The sequence below is a fragment of the Limanda limanda genome, chromosome 7 (assembly GCF_963576545.1).
Source record: "Limanda limanda chromosome 7, fLimLim1.1, whole genome shotgun sequence".
Classification (NCBI taxonomy): Eukaryota; Metazoa; Chordata; class Actinopteri; order Pleuronectiformes; family Pleuronectidae; genus Limanda; species Limanda limanda.
The window spans coordinates 3,645,543-3,653,118 of NC_083642.1; positions in this window are offsets into that span (position 1 = coordinate 3,645,543).

The following is a 7,576-nucleotide window of genomic DNA, read 5'->3' on the forward strand; positions in this document are numbered from 1 at the left end:
ACACACACACACACACACACACACACACACACACACACACACACACTGTCCATTCATACCAAAGTTTAATTGAAACCATCTTCCTCCTTCTCCTCCGAGAGAAAGAGAGAGAGAGTGACATCATCAGATCTGAATCAGGTTACGAAAGATAGTGGTGATTCAGCACACACACACACACACACACACACACACACACACACACACACACACACACAAACACACACACACATATACACACACACAGACAAAGTAGCACGATGTGGTTTTTGAGAAGCGGTGTTTGTGTGTGTGTGTGTAAATGTGCTCATTGCCCACAGTATACATTACTTATTGGCAGGAGTAACCAACACACACACCAACACATCCGCACACACACACACACACACAGATCCTGGGTGTTGGCTCTTCCAATGGGCGAGAGACCACAGGCATCCAGAGAGAAAGATAGAGATGAAACGAAGAGATAGAAATTAAAGGGCAGCTCCAGGACATTTTCACGCTCGTGTCGTACGTCCATGTATACAGCTGTGTCTGTGATCATGTGACCACGTCTCCACATCAACACAAATCTAACTGCAAATGACCCCAACATTTTATTTGTCTCCTTCCTTTGATAAATGTTGCAAAAAAGATCAGCTCCTGGTCTTTACAGAAAGTAAATTTACAGAAATATTTACATTATCTGGGGGTCAGACACGTTTTAATATTTTTCTGGTGAGTAAATCAAATCTGTTGTTCAAATCCAAGTTCAACTTTCAAATTTATCTTTGCAGTAAGTCAGAAGGTAGTTTTCTTTCAATTGACTAATGAAAGACTTTAACAGACAGGCTATCTGTTTCCCTTTGTTTCCAGTCTTTCTGCTAAGCTAAGCTAACAGCCTCATGTTCACTGTAAAGAAACAAGAATGATTTCAGTCAATCTGCATTAACGTGTTCAACAGATACGATGAACATTCATGGATCCTGTGTTTGAACGAACATGTTACAGATCAGTTAGATTAAACAGAAAGTTCATGATTATTATTTATGTATTACAGAAACATTTAGAACAAAAGTGAGACAGAGTGATACATTTAAAAAAAACATTTATTTCTAATTAATCTCGTGAACAGAAGTTTTGTTGATATCAAAATTACAATGACATAAAGTAAAAAACAACCAGACAAAATGAAAAGAAAAAAGAGAGAGAAAGAGAGAGAGAGGGAGAGGGAGAGAGAGAGAGAGGGAGAGCAACTTTAGAAAAGTGAGGAAGTGAGAAGATAAAAGAGGAAGAAAAGTCTAAGTGTGTTGATAGAGTGACAGAAGAGAGAGAAAGAGAGAGTGAGAGTTAATGGAGTGACCAAAATAGAAAGCGCGAGAGAGAGAGAGAAAGAAAAGAGAGAGATAGATGGGAACAGGCTGATGAAAAAAGATAAACAGTTATTTAAGAGAGAGAAAAGAGAGAGAGTGATGAAACAGAGAGAGAGAGGGGGGGAGAGAGAGAGAGAGAGAGAGAGAGAGAGATAGAGAGAGAGAGCAGTGCTGCCACTGAGCCTTGTTGCTAGGCAACTGAGCAGCTCCTCTTTGAAGTTTTTCCTCATTGTTTTTTTCTTTTTGAACAATGAGGTCAGAGCGCGGCTCAGCAGTAACCATGGCAACCATCTTGGGGGTGGGGGGGGGGGGGGTGTCTGGGGCCCCCTGGAGTCTAGGACCGCCACTGCTGCTGTCATCACACCTGAGCGTCTTCACCTGGTGACGCTACTCAGCGGGAGCATCTGATTGGTCGAGCTCATTAGAGGAGGTGTGGCTCAGGACAGAAAACAAACAAAACATCTCTCCATTAAAAGCAAAGAAGAAGAAGAAGAAGAAGAAGAAGAAGAAGAAGGCGACAAACACGATCAGTTTGCTTTAAGTGTGTTTGGGTTCTGGATAATAAAACTAACACATACACACACACACACACACACAGACCCGCACACACACACACACACACACACACACACACTCACACACAGTCTGTTGTCGTGCTGCTGCTGTTTCACGCGTTGGACATCAGACAAACCTCAGAGAAGTAAAAATAAATAACGACAGAGACACAGAAAATTTGTTCTGCTCTGCGGCTTCGACCTCGTAAACTTCAGCTTCTAACGAACAGCTGCACACACACACATACACACACACACACACACAAACTCACACACACATATCCAGATGTGTTTTGTAATAGTAGCAGGGATTTTAAAAGCAAGCATATAGATCCTGAAACCACAGACACACACACATGTAAACACAGGCCCATTGTGATTCAAATACACACAGATACACACACACACACACTCACACACACACACACACACACACACACACACACACAGAAGTCTATTGTCATGCATGCTGCTGGCTGTTTCACGCCAACTTAAAAGGATTAACGGGCGATCGGCATCAATTTACACTGAAGTGAGGGGGAGAGGGGAGGGTGAAGGGATGGAAGAGGGAAGAGAGAGAGAGCGAGAGAGAGAGAGAGAGAGAGAGAGAGAGAGAGAGAGAGAGAGAGAGAGAGAGAGAGAGAGGGAAAGGGACATTGTAAAGTCGGAGGATGGTAAGTTTAAAATTTAAAACATTAAACTGTTTAACCTCATGAATCAATGATCTATAAACAGATATTATATAAATTTGTAAATAGCAGGCACCTGTAGCCCCCCCCCCCTCTTCTCCGATCCTGTGTGGTCGCTGAGGTCAGAGGTCATCATGGTCGGGGGGGGGGGGGGGTTAGGTTAGAGAAGAAGTTGGTTTCTGGTTACAAACTCGAGGATGAGGTTGCAGGACGTTCGTGGTTCAATAAGAAATTTCTCTCAATTATTTTTTCCGACTCCACATGAATTTATGACGCCGCTACGCCACCTCTGCCCCCGTCATTATCACTATGGCCACTAGAGGTCTCCTGACTGCAAGAACTGCCTCAGGAGCTCCCCCGCTGGTGGATGCAGATAGTGAAGGTTAGCTGGAGCCTCGGAGTCAACGTCCCACTGTCGAGGATCAGTTCTGTCTTCCATCTTGAAGTGGAGAGAATCCAAAGAGCAGAGATGAAGAGAGGAGAGGGATGGACCCTCAAATGGCTTCAATTAGGAAAATTACAGCGCTAGAGAGAGAGAGAGAGAGAGAGAGAGAGAGAGAGAGAGAGAGAGAGAGAGGGAGAGAGAGAGAGAGAGAGAGGGCAGCAGTCCTCTCGGAGTCGGAGCTGATTACAGGGTGAACCAGGTTCTAACCTCAGTCTAAACCTGAACCAGAACCACTCAGGTTATTTCAGGCTGTGGAAACACTGAGTTTATAAAATCACAGACGTCACTTCAAGCCAACTCAGAATCGTTTCAGCAGAATCGTTCCGCTCGGCTCAGTTTCTTCACGTGTTACATAGATCGCAAGCTAATATGGAAGTGCCATGAATCTATATTGTGTACTGTGTACTGACCAGCAGGGGGCGACTCCACTGGTAGTTTCTATAGAAGTCTATCAGAAAGTGACTCAACTTCTCAGTCTCTAGTTTCAAGTCTTCTTCAAACAGCTGATGCTCATTTAGTGAATTATGATAATTTAGAGTCAAACAGACCATAAAGCAACAGATGTATTGGGGGGGTGGATACCACAGTGTGATTGACATCTTGTACCGTCCAATGGGTGTCCTCAAGCTCTCAGGCAGGCTCCACCCACTGCTCCTCCAAATATAGCTACTTCTGGTCTCAAGAAAACAAGATGATTATAGATCATGAATCAATGATCTATAATCAGATATTACATAAATTTGTAAATAGCAGGCACCTGTAGACCCCCCCCCCTATTTCCGACCCGTGTGGTCGCTGAGGTCAGAGGTCATCATGGTCAGTGGGGGGAGGGGGGGGGCAGGTTTAGGGAAGATGGCTTCTTGGTCTAAAACACTCAGTATCTGATTGACCAGTTCCTCTTTAAAGATATTAGAGTGGAAATCTCGTTCTATTGGTGATGTCAGAATGTAGATCGATGATTCTTCTGTCTTTAGGGTTCGGGTTCGGGTTCGGGCGGAGTGTGGAAACCGACCCGAGTTGCCAACACATATTATTAAATGATTCTCAGCTTAGTGTCGGGTTGTGACACGTCGACTCAGCTTCGATGTTCAACACTGAAAACTCACAGAAGACTTGGATGTAAAAAAAACAAAGCAGAGGAAAAGTACCTCAGAGATGTACTCGAGTATCGTACTCTGACCAATGTACTCAGTTACTTTCCACCAGTGGAGCCAGCAGCAGTCAGACTGTGGGGACGGAGCCGCTGGGTTGTTTCACCCTGAGTTTCACCTGACAGGCTGCGCACATCTCGGATTGGTGGGAAATAAAAATGTGTTTGTAAATAATCTTCTCTTCTATTTTTCCTCTATTTTATTTATTTTCTCAGGTTTTATCCAGATGCACAGTGAACATACTTATATTACTGAGCTGCTGTTTGTCTTGATTGATACTTGTTATTTTGATTGATTGATTGATTGATTGAATCAGAACCTGATCAACGTTAAAACTCAAGTTGTTGAATGTAGATTAATTGAATCTGTCTTCATCTTTCATCTCTCTCTCTCTCTCTCTCTCTCTCTCTCTCTCTCTCTCTCTCTCTCTCTCTCTCTCTCTCTCTCTCTCTCTCCTCATTCATTTCCATGCATCTCCTCCTCTGTGTGTATGTGTCCATAGATTTATTCACCTCCACTGCGTCGCTATATATTTCTCCCTCTCTCTCTCTCCCCCAGTCTCTCTCTCCCTCTCTCGCTGTGGCCTGGTGTCTCTCTCCCTCTCCCTCTCTCTCCCCCTCTCTCGCTGTGGTTTGTTGTCTCTCCCCCAGTCTCTCTCTCCCCCTCTCTCTCTCTCTCTCCCCTTTCTCTCTCTCTCCCCCTCTCTCGCTGTGGTCTGGTGTCTCTCCCCCAGTCTCTCTCTCCCTCTCTCCCCCAGTCTCTCCCTCCCTCTCTCCCCCAGTCTCTCTCTCTCTCTCTCCCCCAGTCTCTTTCTCTCTCCCCCAGTCTCTCTCTCCCTCTCTCCCCCAGTCTCTCTCTACCTCTCTACCCCAGTCTCTCTCTCCACATCTGGCTCAGGGAGGAGGACAAACAGCAGATTAAGGAGCCGGACTGGACCATGTGACACGTGGTGTAGGGGTGCACCAGCGGGTTTCACACCTGGAAAACACACACGTGATAAAACCCTCATTCCCAAACTGCATCACGTGATCAAACAGAAGATCACAGACGGAATGTTCCATTAATCAAAACCCACTCCGTGAGGTTTCTACCGCTTTGTCTCCTAGTCTCTCTCTCCCTCCCCCCCCCCTCCAGGGCGCACAGTGGTACGGTCCGGCCGGGAGGAGGAGGAGGGGGGGGTGGCGGTGGAGGAGCAGGGGCAGACCGAGCCGAGCCGAGCCGAGTGAGGCTGTGTGAGAGAGAGAGAGAGAGAGAGAGGGGGAGACGCGTCATCTTCAGGATTATTCTGCACTTTGTTTCCACGCGTGAACCCCCCCCCCTCTCCCCCCCCCCGGTGAACGCACCTGGAGCTCGGGTACCTGAAGCTGAGGAAGAGCCGCAGCAGCAGAGGGAGGAAGAAGAAGAACGGAACAGCGGCAGCAGCAGCAGCGCGTGGGACCGGGGATTTAAATCAAAGTGGACTTTCCTGCGCGTGCACGTCCAGGTACGTCCCGGAGCTGTGTGTGTGTGTGGGGGGGGGGGGGGACCGGGTCAGTGGAGGAGGTGCTGGTGGGGGGTGTATGTGTGTGTATGTTTATTGGGGGGGTTGGGGTGGGGGGGGGGGGGGGGGGGGGGTAAACGCCTCGTCTCCCCGCCGCATCCCCGCTCAGCTGCTTCTCCTCATGCGCGTTCACGTTCTCCTCCTGTTTTCCACTGGTTTCCAGTTGGAAGGGGGGGAGGTGGGGGAGCTGCAGCGGGCTGTGGGGGTTGATACCACAGGTACGACACCCCCCCCACTCCCTCCCTCCTCCTCCTCCCTCCCACCGGATCAGATTCTGTGCGTTAAGGACGCGTTTGTGTTGCTTTAGATGTAAAATGTGTGTTTTCCAGTGAGAGGGGGGGCGGTGGGGGAGGAGGGGGGAGGCAGCGAGGCTCCAGACGTGGATCCATTAAAGAACAAAAGGGGGGAGGCGGCAGGAGAAGAGCTTTACGCACCGGACCCGCACGGACCCGCACCGGCGTCCACCCGCACCCGGGCTGCAGCCTCCATCCTCCGGATCCCAGGCATCGATCCTCCGCTCCTCCTCCTCTTCTCCTCCTCTTCTCCTCCTCCTCTCCTCTTCTCCCCTGATCGATGTGTTCGACTCTGTGATCGATCGATTTCTCTGATAAACGAACATTGGCATTAACAGTGACGCGTGTGATCGATCATCTCTTCAGTGATCAAAGGATCCGACCCCGGGATCAAAGCCATCACCTGATGCTCATTTAAATCCTGATGATGCGAACACATCAGTGACGTGATCGGTTGAACAATAAACATTAAAAAAAAAAAAACTTAAAACAACGACGTGCTCCAGGATGACGTGTTGTGAAGCTGATCGATAATAATAGGATCAGTTTTATGATAAAGGATCAGAAACGAGCCGCTCGCCGTCAGGAGGTGATCAGTCAAATCCTCAGGAGCTGATGTGAGAGGAGCCAGATGTGAGCAGATGTTCAGAGGAGTTATCAATAAGCTGATCGATGACCTCATGGGTTCAGGTGACAAGTGAAGGAGTTTATAAAGAAAGTGAAACTGGAGGAAAAGAGTCCAGACTGAACTAATCAATAATTTGATCGATCACTTCCCCTGGACGGAATAGATTCAAATGATTTACTGATTAGATTGAATGATAGAATATGATTTGATTAATGGTGATCAAACATTTCCTCCTGATCCACCTGAGCGTTTCCTCTTCTGGGTGGGGGGGTGTATCACCACCTCTGTATTGATGATTGATCGGTAATGAATCCGATCATTAGCTGCAGATCATTTAAATAGAAGCTTATTTAAAACATGAGCTCAGCCCGACAGAAGCTTCTGGATCATTTACCTCAGATTTATATCCACTCAGATTAAATGTGAGAGGAATAATCAGCAGATAATTAACGACGAGGAGGAGATCAATAAAATATCAGCGATTAACGAAGCAGCAGCAGGAGGAGGAAAATAAAAGATCAGATTCAAACAAGGATCAAAGGGAAAAACAGACAAAATCAAACGATCATGGTCGTTTTCGACTCGTCAGGCTGTATCCAGAGATCAGCTCAACGTCCTCGTGTCTGAGACGAGTCTGAAGTTCATCAGATTACGATGGATTCATCGACCTCAGACACACACTCACCTGCAAACACACGTCAACATGTGGATTAACAACAACAACAACAACACACTGTCCAGACTCACGACATCACGATGAAGATCAATGTAAAGACTCAGGAACTCGTTGTTTCTGGAATTTAATAAAATAGAAATCACAATTCAGCTGAAAATCCTGGAGGTTGATTTTCTGAATCAAGTTGAAAATGTCTGACGTTAACTTTGCATAGATTATGAAGATCTTATCGAAAGGAGACGAATGATTTC